The following is a 20,182-nucleotide window of genomic DNA, read 5'->3' as shown; positions in this document are numbered from 1 at the left end:
GGAGACGGCGGCGAGGCGGGGTCGGGGGAGACGGCGGCATCGAGGCGCGGCGAGGCGGGGTCGGGGGAGATGGCGGCGAGGCGGGGTCGGGGGAGACGGCGGTGGCGAGGCGGGGCCGGGAATTGGGGGAGGAAGCAGAGGAGAGGGAATCAGGTCGCACGGGGTGTTAGGTGAAAATAGCTTTAACTGTAGCGTGGGAAGGAAAAACGCGCTGCTGCTAAAATCCATAGTAGTAGCGCTGTCCGTAGAAGGGTGCTACTACTATACCTAGCACGCCGGGAACAGTGTGGCAATTATAGTAGTAGCGCTTTCTGCAGGGACAGCGCTACTGCTAATCTGCTAACTGTAGCGTGGTTCTACCGAACGCGCTACTGCAAAGTAGTAGTAGCGCCTCATTTTAACAAGCGCTACTGGTAACATTCTGTGTATAAGGTTTTCCCTAGTAGTGTGGTACATTTCTGTACAATTGAGACAAATGTTACCAGATGAGGCCTTCTGGGATTCCTAGCTGGGCCTTGCACTCCTCCAGCTCTCAAGACAATTGATCTTTCTTATCTACAAGGACCTGTGCATAAATTGATCCTTAAAACAGTTGTTCCAACCTTTTCAAGTCTCAGGGGCTACTGCTATATATGCTTATTAAATTTTCATACCCGTATATCTTTGGCATACTGGTCCGTCGCTCGGGCAAGCCCTCCTTGAGCAGCTCGGATGTATGTGTCTCAAGAATTGAAAGCATTAAATGCCTCTTCGCAAAAGATGTTGTTGCAAAGTACGGCCCGTCGGCACGAGTGATTCATGGCGCTCTCTACTTTGGAATTCGTGACAGAGAGCATATCCGCATCCACTGTCGGAGGACAATTCGGCATCGGCCCCGCGTCCGCCTCCTCTCTCGAAGCCGGTTCTAGAATCCGGCTAGTGGAGGCGTGATTGGCAGGATCTCCGGATATAGTCCGGCTACTCCTCTTTCTGCCAGGACATGAAGGACGCTATTACATTTCAAACACAATAATCACAGAGCAGGTTTTTACCATACCTCTGTAGCGGCGTTTCGGCCCTAACCGCCTTCCTCTTAAGTTTGCCCGATCCGGACGCCCTTTGCCGACGAGTCCCCAGGGGCTCGGCGCCGCGCTCTGACTGTCGTCTCTGCAAAAATACGACACTTCAGGTGTAAGGCATGGCATCAGAAAGGAGTCCTCTTCGGAGGATAGGGTTTTTTGGCTTGGCTTACACGCGATATAGGTAGCAGTGCGGGATAGTCGGCGATAATAGCCACTGAGGCGCCATTACATCTTGCCTGATAAAATATCCCATTGACGAGCTCCACAGTAATATCCGGATCTTCTTCGAGTCCTGGATCGAAGGCCCTTCCGGGGTCCTCTGGCTGCGGGGAGGGGCTGGAGATTTGTTCTACGGCCCTCCTCAGTTCCTTCTCGAAAACATTGAGGTAAATAATCTTAACAAAGAACGCCAGAATGAGTGAAGCGGGGGGAAGAGTGACGACTTACCCAGCTTGGGGGGTTGTACATAGAAAACCCATCCCGCGGTTTAATATGAAGGAATTCTTATTCTTCTCCTTTATACAAATCAGACAATATCCTCGCCAGAGCAGTGGCGGAGTCCGGACCCTTATGACCGAAGCGGGTGGCATCATCTTCCCTATTGTAGTGCCACATGGGCTTCCCCCGATATTGAAGCGGCTGCACTCCCCGCATTATGCATATTGCCATAACCTCGACTATTGTCAACCCTGATTTGGCCAGTAAGTTTATCCTGCTCATCAGGAAGTGTATTTCTCTGGTATCCTCCTATTGGGGGCCCCGAGGGCACCAACTTCGGTGGAGCATTATTGAACTCAGGGAGACCTGTCCGGACTGGATCCGGAAGGGGAACATCATCGACATAAAACCACTCCGAGGGCCAGTTCTCCGGTGCCTTCTTGGGAGTGCCAGACAGGTATCCGGTCTCGGCGACGTGCCATACTTCGGCTCCTCCCACTTGACATATGGATTCCCCCTGGTTGCAGGGGACGAGGCAGAACAACTTCTTCGATAACCCGAATTGAGCCTCGCAGCCCAGAAATAATTCACAAAGGGCGACGTATCCTGCTATGTGCAGCACGGAGGCTGGGGTGAAGTTGTGCAACTGGAGGCCATAGAACTCCAGGAGCCTGCGAAGGAACGGGTGGATTGGAAACTCGACGCCTCTCAGCACATTCAGGATGAGGCATATTCGCTTCCCCGGGGATAGATTAGGAGATCTCTCCGCTTGCTCCCCGCCATTATAGGTGGCTAGTCTGGCTCGGACGGGGACCATGAACGCTGGTGGAAGAAACCCTTGGTTTTGCAGCTCTATTAAGTGGCTTTGAGGAATTGAGCACTCTTCCCAGTTGCCGGGCTTGGAGCGAGGTGAACGAGAAGAAGAGCTACGGCGACCGGCCATGTTGGAATGGTTTTTTCCGAGCGCTCCGTTGGATCCTTGCTCGAAGGAAGAGGGTGAGGTTTGGATCTGAGAATCCCCGTCCCTTCAAATAGACGGTTTTGCCTGCCGGACCGGGGGTGGCAAATGCAAAAATGCCTCAACTCCTCGCATTCACTCAACACGTGGAGATGGTCATTATTGAAGCACAGAAGCCGCGGAGTACAACATTGATGGGAAGCCGGACACTGTTCGTTGCGACAGGTACTTTGGAGTATTCGAAGATGGAACCCGCCTTGCAATGCCGAAGGCGAACTGCACGCCGGACTCATCGTCATTGAAGCCTGGTTCAGGGGCTACTAAGGGAGTCCTGGATTAGGGGGTATCCGGACAGTCGGACTATATACTTTGTCCGGACTATTGGAGCATAAAGATACAAGACTCAAGACTCCGTCCCGTGTCTGGATGGGACTCTCCTTTGCATGGAAGACAAGCTTCGCGATCCGGATATTATATTTCCTTCTTTGTAACCGACTCCATGTAAACCCTAGCCCTCTCCGGTGTCTATATAAACCGGAGAGTTTAGTCCTTAGAGACAGAATCATAATCATCATAGGCTAGCTTCTAGGGTTTAGCCTCTACGATCTCGTGGTAGATCAACTCTTGTCACACCCATATCATCAATATCAATCAAGCAGGAAGTAGGGTTTTACCTCCATCGATAGGGCCCGAACCTGGGTAAACATTGTGTCCCTTGCCTCCTGTTACCATCAGCCTTAGACGTATAGATCGGGACCCCCTACCCGAGATCCGCCGGTTTTGACACCGACAGAGATCTCCTCCGATGACGAAGATTCATCCTCGAGCGAGAGTGACAAGGAAGACAGCGACAGCGACGACGAAGGCGTCAGGCGGGAGGATGATGGGTCCGACTAGGCGCCGGACTCACCGTCGCTGGGCGGTGCTGGCAGCAGCAGCATCTGCCCCTGGCCCTTCTTCCGGCAAAGCGATTTGCCGGGGCGGAGCCATCTCCTTGAACTTCTCGGGGTCATCTCCTTGGGCGGCTGGCGTAGGAGGGCCGGAGAAGACGAAGAAGGCGGGTGGCGGGCCGTCAAGTCAGAGTACGATGGCACCGACGCCTTCGTAGCCTATTGCCAGCCCGCTGCCTCATCTTCCAGCTCTTCTCCCGACGCCATCATCATCAGCCCTCTTCTGGATGGCCGCCAAGACATTCTCTTGGTGTCTTCTGCTTCTCGTACCTTGCAAAAGCGCTCATTTTGCCCTTCTGTCATCTTGTTCCATTTCTTGGGGAGAGGGACAAGAAAGGGATTACGAGCACCTTATCGTTTTTTACTTTGTAAGCCCATGGGCCTTAGTCAAATATAGAACTTGTAATCCCCTTGCCAATGTTTACATTCCGTACGAACTGTACGTGTATGGGATGTTTTAATTGAAAAGGGTGCTTGCCGGGTTCTTTGTGCATGAGCGAGGCCCATGCCAAGGAATGAAATCCTTAATATTCTTAAGATAAACACTACCGCCCGGCAACAAGCCTTACCATTCCCCACTTCACGCACCCATACTCACGCTCTTGGCAGAGACAAAGGAGAAGTAAGGTCAGGCCCTATGCTTGCTTCCTTGTTGCAGCGACTACAACCGAGTTCCGATCCAGAAAAAAGTCCTTGGATACAGGAAAAAGGGGAGCACGGCAGCCTAGGAATAAAACGAGGCTTAAAACATCCCAATTAAATATGGGAATGCACAATAGGGGATGAAAAACTTATCTGAATCTGCAGCCCACCCCCGGCAGCCCTGGCTTGCCGGTGTTGGACCCTTGTGTTTGCAGCCCCCGGCAACTTTGGTTTGCCGGGACCGGAGCGCCAACTTGTTCTCTTTCTTCCAAGCAGCTCAGCAGAAATGCCCACATATCCTGTGAATCAAAGAGGATGGAAAGGAACAGAGAGACGTAGACTCGACCTCTATGCTAGGGGTTAGTCGCTGCTAAGCACTATCAAAACCTAACCAAGCAACAGACTCAACCTAGAATGCATGCTATAACTTAGGGCACCGGCGCTTCATTTATTTACGCACAAGGTCTGTGCCTGGCTCTGTACAGAGGGTTACATGCCTTGCCTGCAAGGCTCATACAAAAGGTGGCTTGCCGGGGGGCCCGGCAAGCCGCGCCTCATGGGTAAAACTTGCGAAGATGTTTGATGTTCCAGGACTTGCTCACCGGAATGGTATCTTCGATCTCCAAGCGAACTGCGCCGGGCCTGGTGACTCGTATTACCCGATAAGGGCCTTCCCACTTCGGCGTCAACTTGTTGGAATTCTTGGCCGATTGAACGCGCCAAAGAACAAGGTCGCCTTCCTCAAAGCTTCAGGCATGAACCTTGCGGCTATGGTAGTGGCGCAAGGCTTGCTGGTAGCGTGCCGCTCTCACAGCCGCCCAAAGACGATCTTCCTCAAGGAGCGTTGCGTCATCTTGCCGCAATCGCTCTTGCTCAAGCTTGTCATAAGCGAGCACTCGAGGTGACTCATATATGAGTTCTGTGGGGACAATTGCCTCTGCCCCGTATACCAAGGCAACGGGTGTCTGGCCGGTGGCTTGATTTGGTGCCGTCCTGATCGACCAAAGAGCCGCTGGCAATTCATCAATCCAGCACCTTCCACTTTTGTGCAGCCTGTCAAAAGTCTTCGTCCTTAGGCCTCGCAATACTTCAACATTTGCTCTCTCCGCTTGGCCATTGCTTCATGGGTGTGCCACAGAAGCAAAACATACCTTGCTGCCGAGATCCTCGATGTATTTCATGAAGGTGTGGCTTGTGAACTATGTGCCATTGTCGGTGATGACCCTGTTGGGTACACCAAAATGACAAACTAGCCCCTTGAAGAACTTGATGGTCGACTGCGTTGTCACCTTCCTCACTACTTCCACCTTAGGCCACTTTGTGAACTTGTCAATTGCAACACACAAGTACTCAAAGCCCCCGACGGCACAGGGGAAAGGATCAAGTATGTCGAGCCCCCAGACCGAGAACGGCCAGGAGAGAGGGATGGTTTGAAGGGCTTGAGCTGGATGATGAAGCTTCTTTGAATGGAACTGACATGCTTCACACTTGGTTACTAGTGTCGCTGCATCTTGGAGGGCAGTGGGCCAGAAGAAACCTTGCCGGAAAGCCTTGCCGGCAAGGGCCCTTGACCCTATGTGGGAGCCACATATGCCTCCATGTATCTCTGCCAACAGTTCCAGTCCTTCATCCCGGGGAATGCATTTCAACTTCACAATGTTTGGTCTTTTTTTGTACAGAACATTATCAATGAACTGATACAGGGTAGACCGACGGGCTACTTTCTCTGCTTCTTCCTGCTCCTCAGGAAGTTCCCCTGTCTGATGGAATCGGACGGTATGCTGTGCCCATGTCGGAGCCTGACGCTCGACGACAAGGACTAAAGGCATCTCCTCCGCTATGGGAGCGGTCGTCTCTACGGCCAGGGTTTGACGCCCTGCCGGAGTCGGTTGCCCCATGGCAGGCTCAACATCCATGGCAACGTCTTTGCCGGCGGCTCCAGGGAGCTCAGTGGGAAATTACTTGCCGGGGCCTGATTTCCTCCACTTGTTCTGCCCTGTTGATGGTTCTACGGATGGTTGAGTCAGCCGAAGCACAAAGGTACCTGGTTCAACAGGTAGTTTGAAGGCAGTGTGCTTCGACAGGTAGTCGGCAATGTTGTTCTCCACTCGGGGAACATGCTCTGCCTATATAACGTCAAAATGCTCCTCCAGCTTACTCACTTCATCCACATAGGCCTCCATCAACGGACTTTGATAATCCTTGTTAACTTGCCTGACGACAAGCTGTGAGTCACCCCTGACGATGAGCTTCTTGAACCCGAGGTCTGCCGTGATCCTGAGACCAGCTAGCAGTCCCTCGTACTCGGCAGTGTTGTTTGTAGACATCTCCCTAGGAAAGTGCATCTAGATCACATACTTGAGGTGCTCTTCGGTGGGTGCGATGAGCAGCACACCCGCACTGGCACCTGCAGCGAGAAAGCCCCATCAAAGTACATAATCCAGTTGCGACTTGTTTCCTTGCCGGGAAGAGTGGTCTCCTGGACCTCTTCATTGGGCGTCGAGGTCCATTCCGCAATAAACTCCACCAAAACTCTGCTCTGGATCATCGAGGTACTTTCAAACTTCAAAGCGAAACTTGACAGCTCCAAGGCCCATTCCACAATCCTCCCCATCGCATCTGGGTTATGCAATATCCGTTGCAACGGGAGGCGTGTGACAACGGTGATCTCGTTCACTTGGAAGTAATGATGCAGCTTCCTCGAGGCCATAATGAGGCCGAAGAGCAATTTCTGCACACTAGAGTACCTTGACCTAGCCCCCTGCAAGAGGGAGCTAACAATGTAAACTGGGTGCTGCATCATTTTCTTCTTCTGCACCACTTCACTTGATTGCGTAGGCCCTGTCTCACTGGCATCAGACTCTGCCCGGTACCCCGCCCTGCCGGGATCAGGTCCTGCCGGGGGGAGCTTTGGCTCGTCATCCAGCAAGCCCGCCATTGCTACTATCTCTTCGTCGACCTCCCTCTGTGCCACTAGTGCAGCACTAACCACTTGATTCGTCACCGCTAGGTACAGCAGCAGCGGCTCTTGTGGTTTGGGCGCAACCAGTATCGGCGTGGTGGAGAGGTACTTTTTCAAATCTTGTAGTGCTGCCTCGGCCTCTGGGGTCCACTCCATCAGGACCGCCTTTTTCAAGATTTTGAAAAAGGGAAGGGCACGCTCGGTGGACTTGGAGGTGAATCTGCTCATGACGGTAACGCAGCCAGTGAGCCGACACACATCCTTGATCTGCTTAGGTGCTCCAATCTGCTCGATGGCCTTGATCTTGTCGGGATTCGCCTCAATCCCCCTACGACACAAAGAACCCGAGAAGCTTGCCGGACAGAATGCCAAAAATGCACTTCGCAGGGTTCAGCTTAAGACTGATCTTGCGTAGATTTGCAAATGTCTCTTCCAAATCTTGCACAAGTGCTGCCTTGTCCTTGGTCTTGACCAATATGTCATCCATATAAGCTTCCATATTTCTATGTAGCTGGGGCTCAAAACCAATTTGGACTGCTCTCGCAAAATTCGAGCCAGCACTCTTCAACCCGAAAGGCATCCATAAAAAGCAATGCGTACCACATGGGGTGATGAATGTTGTCTTCTCTTCATCTTCCTTTGTCATGAAGATCTGATGATATCCGGAGTAGGCGTTGAGGAAGGACAACAGGTCACACCCAGCCGTGGAGTAAACAATCTGGTCGATGCGAGGCAATGGGAAAGGGTCTTTTGGACATGCCTTATTGATATCCGTGTAATCAATACATAGCCTCCACTTCCCATTTGCCTTGTGCACTACCACCGGATTGGCCAACCACGTCGGATGCAGCACTCCTCTTACCAAGCCTGCCGCTTCTAGCTTTCTAATCTCTTCCATGATGAACTCCTGCCTCTCCAGAGCTTGCTTCCTGACCTTCTACTTGATGGGCCGCGCATGAGGACAGACAGCAAGATGGTGCTCAATCACTTCCCTGGGAACGCCGGGGATGTTGGATGCTTGCCATGCAAACACATCGACATTCGCCTGCAGGAAAGCGATGAGCTCGCCTTCCTATTTTCTATCAAGGGTGGAGCTTATGGTGAAAGCCCCTCCCGTGCCGTCCTCCTTGACGGACACCCTCTTGGTCTCTAATGGTGTAGCTCTGGACTTATTGCTCTTGCCGGTAGAGTTGATTAGCGCAGATCAATGCATCTTTCCTGTCGGTGGGGACGGTGATGATGGTCATCAGCCCATGCATCTTCAGTGTGTTGTATGCATAATGTGACGCCGCCATGAACTTGGCTAGTGCCAGGCGGCCGAGAATCCCATTGTAAGGCAAGGGGATCTCGGCTACGTTGAAGATAATCCTCTACGTCCTATAATTCAACTCACTTCCAAATGTCACGGGCAGCATGACCTTCCCCTTCGGCTGGCTTCTTCCCGGGTTGACCCCCTAAAACATGCATGTTTCTTCGAGGTCTCCATCAGGAATCTGCAGCCTCTTGATCATGACTGGAGAGATCAAGTTCAGACCAGCCCCTCCGTCGACTAGCATCTTCGTCACCTTGGGGTTGCATATTATTGGTGAAACCAACAACGGCAAGTGCCCGACCGCTGTTGTGCGATCAGGGTGGTCCTGGGCGTCGAAATGATAGGCGTGCTGGACCACTTCAGTGGCTTCCGAGCGTCGACCGATGGCTCCACCGCCGCAATCTCATGCGCCCACTGCTTGAGCTGGCAGTGAGAGGTGTGCAGCGAGGCGCCACCATCGACGCACATGGCCTCCGTAGCTTTCTGAAACTCATGGCCGCCGGACTCGTCGTCCTCGTCATGATCATCGTCTTCATGTTTCTTGTCGCGGCCCTGGCGGGCCTCTCTTGCTGGTTATCCTTGCCGCGGCGGCCTCCTTGGTCGCCATGCTTCTTGCCGGACCCTCCGGCACCGTCCTGGCCTTTCTCCTTGTCCCGCCTCTCGTACTCATCTTTTTGCTTCTCAGCAAGCAGCTCGACTTGTCGGCAGTTCTGAAGGTCGTGGCCCTTGGTGCGGTGGATCTTACAATACTACTTGTCGGAGCATTCCGGCTTGTCAGTAGCCGCGAAGGTCCGGCAAGTGGCACACCCGGTGACATCCTTGCCGGGGTCACTTGCCTTGGCCTTCCTGGCAGCACCGGTGTCGTCGCATCCCTCGACGGCAAGCACGTCTTACCCTTGCGCTTTCTGTTACGGCGCCGGCCCTTCTTCGTCGGGGCGGCAGTGTCGTCTGTGGAGTCGATTTCCGCACCGGCATCCTCGCCGGGGTACTTCCTCCCCTCTTGAGCTCTGGCACATCAATCTGCCAGAACATAAAGTTCGGCCATATCTTTGACCTTGTTCATCGCCAGCTCTTCATGCATCTTGCGGTTGCACACATTCTGATGGAATCCGCTGATCAGGTGGCAGGATGGACGTCTAGGATGTTGTATTGCACCCGGCTGAACCTCTGGATGTACTTGCGCTGGCTTTCTCCTTTCTTCTGGGGAATGATATCCAAATCACTTGCCTGGCCATGAGCTTGATGGCCTCCAGTAAAGGCGCCAACAAACTCATGACACAGGTCCGACCAAGAAGAAATGGAATCCGCCGGCAAGTGAATCAACCATGACATAACATTGGGCTTAAGTGCCAACGGGAAGTAACTGGCAAGCACCTTGTCGCCGCGTGCCGCAGCAGCCTGCATCGCGATGGTGTAGATGCTGAGGAACTCCGATGGGTGAGTCTTGTCGTTGTACTTCTTGCCCACGTCAGGCTTGAACATGCGGTGGGAGGGCCACTAGAACTGCCGCAGCTCACGGGTAAAAGCTGGGCAACCCACCTCATAGGGTAGGCCACCATAGCCACTCGACGCTGGGTGGTCCGTTGTTGGTCCTGCCTGCTTATGTGACTGGTGTCGTGCATCGCGCCGGCACTCGATGGTGGTCCGAGCATCTTCATGGGCCTGTTCTCAAAGAACATGGCGCTGATCGTGGTGGGTCCGTGGGTCGGACGATGCTATGGACATTTTATCACAAGTGTCATCACGATGGACCGACACCCACGGTGGCTGGCGTGGGGGAGGGGAGTGCACCGTGGCTGCATCACCCCGACCCTTCCTTCATTAGGATGCAGTGGCTCAACGGAGTGTCGGTCCATGGGCGCCGCTGGCCGCGGCACATCTCTGTTGGCAATGCCGACGAGGCTCCGGATGGTGGCTCTCCACTCATCGAGCTTCTCCGCAGCAGGAGGGAAATCAAGGAGCAACTGTGCGCGCGCGCCAAAGCTTCTGCTGGCATGGGCGGTGGTGAAAGCTGCATGGACCGTGACGTGCTCTGACCTCTAAGCATGTTAGAAGGAGCTCTATCACGGTCCTGCGGTCGTATGCCATTTTCGCCAGCGCTCCGGCGTGCATGCTGGCCTTCCTTGTCCCGCGAATGGTGCGTAGGGCTCTTCCCACGCCGGCGCCCGGGGTCACCAACGTGGTGACGTTGCTTGTCGCGCGCAACTTGAGAGGAACGCGCGGTAGGCGCTGGCGTGGGTGTCTTGGAGGTCGTCGCGCTGCCAGCAGGCTGCACGGTGATGGCTCTGGAGGGCCCTGCACCGCCTGCGGGGGGCACAACTCCATCTCTGGATCCGGCGGCGTGCAGCTCATCGTCTTGCTCACGAGTGAGGCCGCTCGCCAGGGTCTGACTGCCAGTTCGCGGGCCACGCCCCGGGTTCTGTCCACAACGGCCTCGCTCCCCGCCCGCACTGGCACGGGCAGTCCGGCTCCGGATGAGCCGATCGCTGTCATCATCTTCCTCTTGGCAGCCACGACGATGAAGAACTATTGAACTAGCTACAGAACCAGATTCTCTCAATAGGCGCCCTCTACCTGGCGCGCCAAAGATGTCAGTGGAAATGACACCTATGGGATCATGGGAATCCCTACTACGGTTGCGGGGCGCGGGGTTGTGAGAAGAGTGGGATCAATAGTCAGTCAAGCACACGGGTTGTTTACCCAGGTTCGGGCCGCGACGTGCGTAATACACTAGTCCTGCTTTGGTGTCTATTTCGGTGTTCTTGGAGTTCTTGAGCTAGCTACGATGCGTAAATTGCTACGGGGTCTGAATCCCTCACAAGTATGACTTGGGCCTCCTATTGACACGCAAGTGCCTGCCTAGCTGGTGGGCTGGCAGCTGCATGGGAATGATGGTGGGATCTTGGCAGGCGTGGGCCAGGCTATGGCCCCACGTATGCCCTCGGAAAGGGCCTTGCCGGGGCCCCAGCAAGGGTCTTGCCGCGGCACTACGGTCGTCCCCAGCAAGGATCTTGCCGGAGGTCTTGTGGATTTCCTTGGCAAGGATCTCGCCAAGGACCGTCGTCTTCTACTCTTTGTCTTCACAAAGATCTGCATGCCACCACAGAAGTGCCTCCCGAGCCCTTGTTCCAACGGGGATGGAGGTGTTTGCAAGGTTGTCAAAATCGTGATCCTGAATCGGATCGGAGGTGTTCTCGTAGGATCGCAAATCGTAGAATCGGCATAGAATCTAAGATCCTACCTGATTCTACCAAAAAGTACGTTTTCGTAATTTCCCGTTTATTTAAAAGGTTGGATGAGTGTATATGTTACAGTTTACAACCTATTTTGAATAATTAATGCATATCCTTGTACATGAACATGTTTTCAATATAAAATTAACAAAAACAAGCCATGAAAAATAAATATCAAAATATTCTGAACCTCAAATTAAAAGTGGCATACTGACATGTCCAAAAGCAAACAAAGGGCATCCAATCCAAATTTTCGACAAGCACAAAGGTTTTAACCAATAGAAGCCAACTTAATCAGTACAAGTCGTCTAAGTTGATATCATCGTCCTCATTCATAGGTGGTATTGTACCACTAGAACTCCCAACACAGTACGAGGAAGGTCCTGAATTGTTGCCATCAAGAACATTTTGCTCGCTGGTATTGTTGTTTTCACCATCAGCATCTTCATAAGTAGGTGCATCAAGATCTTGATCCATCCCGAGATCACCATCACCTATGAAAAATCCAAAATAATAGTCAGTAACTATGTAAAAGGAACATGGAAGAATAATAAACTTGCTTCATCAAAAGAACTTTTCATATGTGTTTCAGCCAGGCTGTTGACAATATTTTTTACATCATTTTCAATGTTACTTTCATTTTCTTTGTCCATAGCAGCTTCGTTATGAGCAATCCTCTCAAGAGAACGGATCCATTCCTTTTGTGGAGGAAGGACAGGCTCTTCTTTTTCAGTTATCCATTCATCATCAGAAGAGACATCATCAATATCATATTCCACAACCTGTCTTTGCCTTCTGCGTTGTCTGCTCATCAGTTTGGAATTGTACATTACAAAAACTAAATCATTCATCCTATCTTGGTGCAGACGATTTCTTTTCTTTGAGTGAACCTACACAAGGTTGAGAAGTTAGCATTAGTATATGTTTCATATAATATCGCCTAGACTAGAGAGTGCATGACATTGATTCTTACTTGCTCAAATGTACTCCAGTTCCGCTCACAACCTGACGAACTACAAGTTAAGCTCAGTACTCTGATTGCAAACCTCTGCAACTCAGGGCAATCATCTCCATACGAATCCCACCAATCAGCTGGCTTTTTTTTGTTCTTGTCATAATAGCCGATTGCATTCCAAATAGGCCCTTGGCACTCCTAAATGAATCAATCTGCAGATCTATCTTGACTCTTTCATCTAAATCTGGAACCATCTTTTCAAGACAAGTGTACAGGCCACATTTTACTTCAGCCGGCTTGAAATTATCACTATAGTGGCATTGTGGATTCAAATAATATGCAGCAGCATGCAAAGGCCTATGAAGTTGTGTACGCCATCTCTCATCAATTATATTAAATATTGGATTGTAGCTGATCAACAAAATTGAAATGGTCAAACTTAACTACAATAAGATTAAGATAGCATATCTATAAGCTGCAATTAAGAATTACTAAGTCAGTACAGTAACATACCTTTTCTTCACATTGTTAAAATTTTGCTTTATTTTATCTTTTGCACGATCCATCTCATCATAGATGAACGACATTGCTGGCTTCTCATCTGAATCCACCAATCGAAGAACTTTTATAATTGGGAGTGCAGACTTCAGACATGTGGCAACATTAGGCCAAAACCCACGGCTATCCAAAACAATTCCTTGAACGACCTTCCCTTCTGCAGAATTAAATCTACTACCCCTCCACTTTGTTGAAGTGAACATATTGATTAATGCGCCCTTGTGCTCATGCAGACAACCCAAAGTCAAATAGGCAGTAGCAAATCTTGTCACTGCTGGCCTAACTAAATCCTTCCCTCCAGTGAACTCTCTCAACCAAGAAAGAACCATTGTTCTAGAATAGATATACGTGGTGATTTTTCTGCCCTTTGTAATGGTTGTCTGATGCATCTTAATTTTCTTTTCAAAATCCTCAAGAATTAAATCAATACAATGAGCTGCACATGGAGTCCAAAATAATTTTTTCCTCTTTTCCATCAATAGCTCACCAGCTGCTTTATAGTTAGCGGCATTGTCCGTTACAATTTGAACAACATTATCTTCTCCTACTTGCTCAACAATATCATCTAACATTTCAAACACTTTGTCCGCTGTCTTGGAAATGTCAGAAGTATCGACTGAGGCGAGAAAGACAGTACCTTTGGGGCTATTCACTAAAAAGTTGCAGATGGACCTTTTCTTTTTATCTGTCCATCCATCAGACATAATTGTACATCCTGTCTTTTTCCACTCTTCTTTGTGTTCAGAGAGCAAATTCATTGTTCTCTTAACTTCCAGCTTGAGAAATTTTACCCTCACTTCATGATATGATGGAGGTTTAAAACCTTTACCAAAGTTTCCAATCATTTCAACCATCTTTATAAATTCTGGGTCCTTGACAACATTAAATGAGATAAAATTGGTATAGAAGACCCGACAAATTTGAGCACAAACCTCTTCTCTCTCTTCTTTCTTGTAAAACCGATTCACCGTTATTTGGGCTCTGCGCTTGTTAGCGAAACGATTTGTCGCAGCCTCATCTTCATTGTTATCAGCAGGAGTATTCTCCTTCAAACATGCACCCGTCTCCTCCATTTCTGTGTTAAACTTCCTCTTCTTTGCATCATTCTTCTCTGCTTGGACCCCCAGAAGTTTGAGAAACTTTTTTCGAACATCATCGGGAACTTTTTCTCAAGGCTCGACATTAAACCTTGTCCCAGCCAAGTGATGCTTCAGTCTGTAGACACCTCCACCTTTAACTAGATGGCAATATTTGCATCTTGTTGTCCTCTTCTCAGCATCAACTTCTTCTCCATGCTCCCAGCCAGGGTCAGTCCGATTCCCACGAGCATTCCTCCTCTTAGGCTTACTACTTTCGGTTGGGACAGCAGTTGACATTTTTCCTTGTACAAATAAAAGATTTACAAGAGTTAGATAACAAGCTAGCTTATTTAATCTTCTACGTAGTTCATCAATTAGTAAATACGTACTAGTAGGTAGTAGCTAACCTGTGCAAGTGTGCCACGAATCAAGGATGTTCCCCAATCTTTGATGGTTGCTGTTTCACTAGTCGTCAATAGTGATTAAGACGAGTAAGAGGACGAGCTACCTATCTAATGTAATTATTTAATCTTGAACATGCTTCATCAGTATGTACGTACGTACATACCAGTAGTAGTAGTAGTAGCTAACCTGTGCAACGAATGAAAGATGTTACTCGATCTTTGATGGTTGCTGCTTCACTCGTCGTCGATGGAGAGCGTGCTGAAGACGATCACACGTGGAACACTGGCAGCCAACACTCGTCGAGGAAGCCGTGCGTGTTGCCGACGGCCAGCGGCCGGCGGCCTGTAGCCCTAGAAGCCGCCAGAGAGAGAAAATGAGATCGGGAGAGGAATACGAGCAGACGGCCGCCACAGATTGGGAAGGAATTTAGGATAAAATATTGAAGCTGGACCAGACTATCCACCGTACAACATGGATAGACGGCCAAGATTGAAACAAAAGTTTTAGTCGCTCAGGATCTGTACTGGCTCGCGATTCCACACGACCCCACGACTTGAAGCGCGATCCAGTAGCGACCCTACTGTATACGATCTTTTAAACGACTTGGGTCGTATTGCCTTGTGTAGAATCTCAGAATCGTAAAATTCTAAGACTAAAATCTAGATTTTGACAACCTTGGGTGTTTGGAAACCTTGGGCTCAAAGGTGGTGTGTTCTGCTGGCGTGGCATTGGGCAAGTTGCCCCGGCAAGGCTCCTGCTGAAGCTGCGGAGGCTGCCCCGGCAAGGATCTTGCCGGGGAGAACCACCTCGCCTCCTTACCCCTTGCGCTTCTAGTCTTGGCGTTCCTTTGACCGTCCCGTGGCTCTGATTCCTCCCTCTGCCCTGCTTAGTGAGGTCGTGGGCGCGGCTCAGACTGCCCGTGCACTTAGTAAGGGGTACAAAGGGGAACCCCTACTTTAGTACACCGACACAACTGTATGTCTGGTTAGGGAGGCTGAGATTCAACTCAGAAGACCGCGTCTTCACCTTATTACCCTTGAGCTAAGAACACTTACTCCTCGCCCAATCACTCTGGCAAGTCTTCAAGGGAGACTTCCAAACCTTCACAGACTTCATTCACCGACAATCCACAATGGCTCTTGGATGCTGAGAATGCGACGCCTAACCAGCTGGAGGATTCACAGTCCTCAAGTGTAATAAGTGTCCAGATCACGCGGACAGAAAGACTTCAGTGATGCCTAGCACTCTTTGGCTCTGGGTGTTTTGGGCTTTGTCCTCGTAAGGATTACTCTCTCAAATGCTTCGGAGGTGGGTTGCTCTCAAACGACAAAAGTCGTGCACTAAATCTGAGCAGCCACCAACTTATGGTGTAGGGGGTGGGCTATTTATAGCCAGGAGGCAACCCGACCTGATTTGTCCAAAATGACCCTAGGTCACTAAGGAACTGACGCGTGTCCAACGGTCAGATTTCAAACACACGCGGCAGCTTAGCTTGGACTACAAGCAAAGCTGACCCATCCAGCTCTGGATAAGATTTGCTCTCATTGTCTTCGCTCGAAGACATATGATTTGGTTGAGCATCACTTCAGTCACTCTGACTTTGTTCACTTGGACCCCACTTAACAGTACCGTGGTTCCTATGACTCAACAAAGAAGAAAAGGAAACTACGAAACAACTATGTCTTCGCACTCCATAGTCTTCATGCGATGTCTTCTCTTGTCATGGTATTCAATGTGGATATCTTCACAGACCACCATTGTCTTCAATGTCTTCACACATTTTTAGGGGTCATCTCTGGTAGGTAAACCGAATCAATATGGGACTACTACCTGTGTTATCCTGCAATTCTCACAAACACATTAGTCCCTCTACCAGGTTTGTCATCAATACTCCAAAACCAACTAAGGGTGGCACTGGATGCACTTAAAGCAGCTCTATGACCGAGATCGCCCTTCTCATCTTCGCCCAGGTCCCCCGCCATTGCCGAAAAGATCCCACCGTGCGGGATGGTCTCCACCAATGTTCCTGGGTTTAGGACATCCAGGGCGCACTTGGGCCCATGGTAATGCTTCAATACATCCACCTATGGAGAACGATGTGGCAAGTGCACCTGTCTGAAGCCCAGACCAGCTAACTTGGCGATGGCCCTCCTTCGGCGCGTATACCGCCAAGTCTTGCTATGAGAAGCTCTTCGTGGGCGCCATCCCGAATCCAAATTGGCGACTTGTCTACAAGACCTGGGCGCCTCTCCGGATCAAGTTATTACTCTAGCTAGCCCTCCTCGCCCGCTGCTGGATAGTTGTTAGACTCGAGAGACATGAGTTGCCGCACGAGGAATCTTATGTTTTATGCGACCAAGCTGAGGAGTCCATGCAACATCTCCTTGCTGACTGCCCTTTCTCTAGACAGGTTTGGTTTGACATCATCGCATGGTGCAGACTGGCCATCTAGCCCCCCCCCCCCGAACAGGGATTGCCTTTCATGGAATGGTGGGTGCGCTCAAGCGCATTCGCATCTCCCTCTATGCGGAAGGGACTGAACACCATTATCTTTTTGACGGCTTGGGAGATCTGGAAGCACGGGAACAGAGCCATCTTCGACAATATTCGCCCATCTACCAGCAGCTACCCGACCTTATTCGAGACGAGGCACGAACGTGGGCCAGGGCTAGAGCAACTGGATTTGCTAATATCATCGACACCAGTTAATTAGCCTAGCTATGTTTAAGTAGCCCCTTCTCCGCTGCTTAGGTGTACTCTATATCGCCGCTTATCATGTGCGGTCCGAGTGTAACACCAACACCTTGTACTCTTTTTCTACCTATCAATGAATGATACGCAAGCTTTGCGTATTCGCGAAAAAAGGTATATAGATCTGAAAATATACGAAGGAAAATAGACCCGAGGGCCATAGGTTTCACTAGAGGCTTCTCTCTTGAAGGCAAATAATACGGTGGGTGAACAAATTACTGTCGAGCAATTGAGCGAAAAGGTCAAAGTTGTGATGATATCCAAGTCAATGATTATGAATATAGGCATCACGTCCATGTCAAGTCGACTGACTCCTACCTGCATCTACTACTAATACTCCACACATCAACCGCTATCCAGCAATCATCTAGAGTATTAAGTTCATAAAGAATGAAGTAACACCTTAAGTAAGATGACATGATGTAGAGGGATAAACTCAAGCAATATGATGAAAACCCCATCTTTTAACCCTTGATGGCAACAATACAATACATGTCTCGCTACCCCTACTTTGTCACTGGGTGAAATCACGCAAGATTGAACCCAAAACTAAGCACCTCCCCATTGCAAGAAAAACCAATCTAGTAGGCCAAACCAAACCGATAATTCAAAGAGAAATACAAAGATATCAAATCATGCATATAAGAATTCAGAGAAGATTCAAATAATATTCATAGATAAGCTGATCATAAATCCACAATTCATCGATCTCGACAAACACACCGCAAAAGAAGATTACATCGGATAGAGCTCCAAGAACATTGAGGAGAACATGGTATTGAGAATCAAAGAGAAACAAGAAGCCATCTAGCTACTACCTATGGACCCGTAGGTCTGTGGTAAACTACTCACGCTTCATCAGAGGGGCAATAGGGTTGATGTAGATGCCCTCTATGATCAAATCCCCCTCCGGCAGGATGCCAGAAAAGGCCCCAAGATGGGATCCCACGGGAATAGAAGGTTACTGAGGCGGAAAAGTATTTTGGTGGACTCTTATGGTCATTTGGGAATATTTGGGAATTTATAGATGATGAATTACGGTTAGGAGAGCTCCGAGGGGCCCACAAGCCCTCGGGGCGCCCCTTGGGGCGCGCCTCCTGGCTTGTGGAGTCCTCGGGACTCCCCTGCCTTCAACTCCACGTTTGCTAGGTGTCTTCTGGTCCAAGAAAAAACATTGCAAAATTTTTATTCCATTTGCACTCCGTTTGATATTCCTTTTCTGTAAAACTCAAGGAAAAAACAGAAACTGGCACGAGGCTCTAGGTTAATAAGTTAGTCCCAAAAATAATATAAAATAGCGTATGTCGGCGTTCTAGGAACCAGGGTACCCAAACCTGCCTTCCTGCAGCCTGCAGCATGGCTCCATCAGCGGCTCCATCAGCGGCCTGGTATGGCCCATCCTCGGCATCAACAAGGCAAGACCCTCACAAGGGGCCAAGCCTCGCGAGGCGGACGATGCCAAGACCTTCGGAGGGAGGAGCCTCCTCAGGCTAGCTCCCGAGGAGCGGAGATTCCTATGCAAGCACCCACCTCTTGAGGCTTGGGTGACACAAGCCATGACGATGAAAGCCAAGCGGGCGCCAGCAAGCATAGTACATCAGGTTTTCTCTTTGGTGCTAAGAAGGCAAGCGCAGGCGCGGGGTCCCGAGGAATCACCCAAAGGTTTCCATTCCCATGCTACAAGACCAAGACCGCCAGGACGGATGTCATCGCCAAGCCCACCACAATGTCACGACCAGGAACCTTGTAGGCGAAGACCAAACTTCGTCAGGATAAGATGTACTTCTTGTCCCTCTTCAAACTTGGCCAATTAGGGATCCCTTCCCGCATTCGTTTTGGAGGAAGAGGACCAAGGCCACTATAAATATAGGCCAGCCACTACCATGGAGGGGGGGTCAGATCCTAAGATCACACCTATGCAAGAACAGACCTCCTGAGGTTGTTCTTCCCCTGTACTAGTTCACCTTCAGCCCCCCGTGAGGCTAATCCACCCCAAAGTAGGAGTAGGGTCTTACATCGCAAGGTGTCCCTAACCTAGGTAAACTGTTGAGTCTCTCTTCTTCCCGTTCATCGAGCTAGGCCGTGAGAGCGACGAGTTGGTAGGCTGGAGACATTGAGTTCTTCGCACACGCCCCAGAGTTCGAACCTTTCTTGGGTATGCGGAGCCCTAAATCGGACATTTGGCGTGCCAGGTAGGGGCGTGTCGAAGCCTCTTCTCCACCATTCGCTCCATCACCACCATGGTAGGAGACCCGTGAGCTCACGCTAAGCGTTGGGCCGCTCGGCCTTCCTGGGAGGCACCCTCCAGCCATGAAGCTTTCCACTCTGCGCTCCTCGCAGCCTGCACGGCCGCCGGCATCGACGGCCATCAGCGGTACAAGCCACCCCCACCCTCTCTCGCACGGTGCCGTAACTGTGCCACAGCACGGTCTCCATGCTATGTCGTGGCATCGACGCTATGCGCTCGCTAGGAGCAGGCGAACACATGAGCCGCACTCATCGTGGCACGAGAGCTGCTACGATGCAGGCTGACAGAAGGCAGCCACGACACCTTGATTGGATGGGTCGCTGAGCTGCTCGACACTACCTACGAGGGTGCGGCACCCTTATGCACCATTCCTAGGCCACGGACGCTGCCAGGGGCACACGGTTGCCCCGCTGCGTCCGCATGCTCTTCCTTGGGGGATCTTATAGGATCGAAAGTATGTCTAGATGGGGGGTGATTAGACTACTTGACCAAATAAAAATCTAGCCTTTTCCCAATTTTAGTTCTTGCCGGATTTTAGCAACTTAGCATAAGTCAAGCAATCACAATTACAATTCAAGCAACCATGTAAAGAGTATATAAGCAATGGAAAGTAAAGCATGAAACTTGCAA

This window comes from Triticum dicoccoides, chromosome 3B (genome assembly GCF_002162155.2).
Source record: "Triticum dicoccoides isolate Atlit2015 ecotype Zavitan chromosome 3B, WEW_v2.0, whole genome shotgun sequence".
NCBI lineage: Eukaryota > Viridiplantae > Streptophyta > Magnoliopsida > Poales > Poaceae > Triticum > Triticum dicoccoides.
This window is presented reverse-complemented; position numbering follows the sequence as displayed.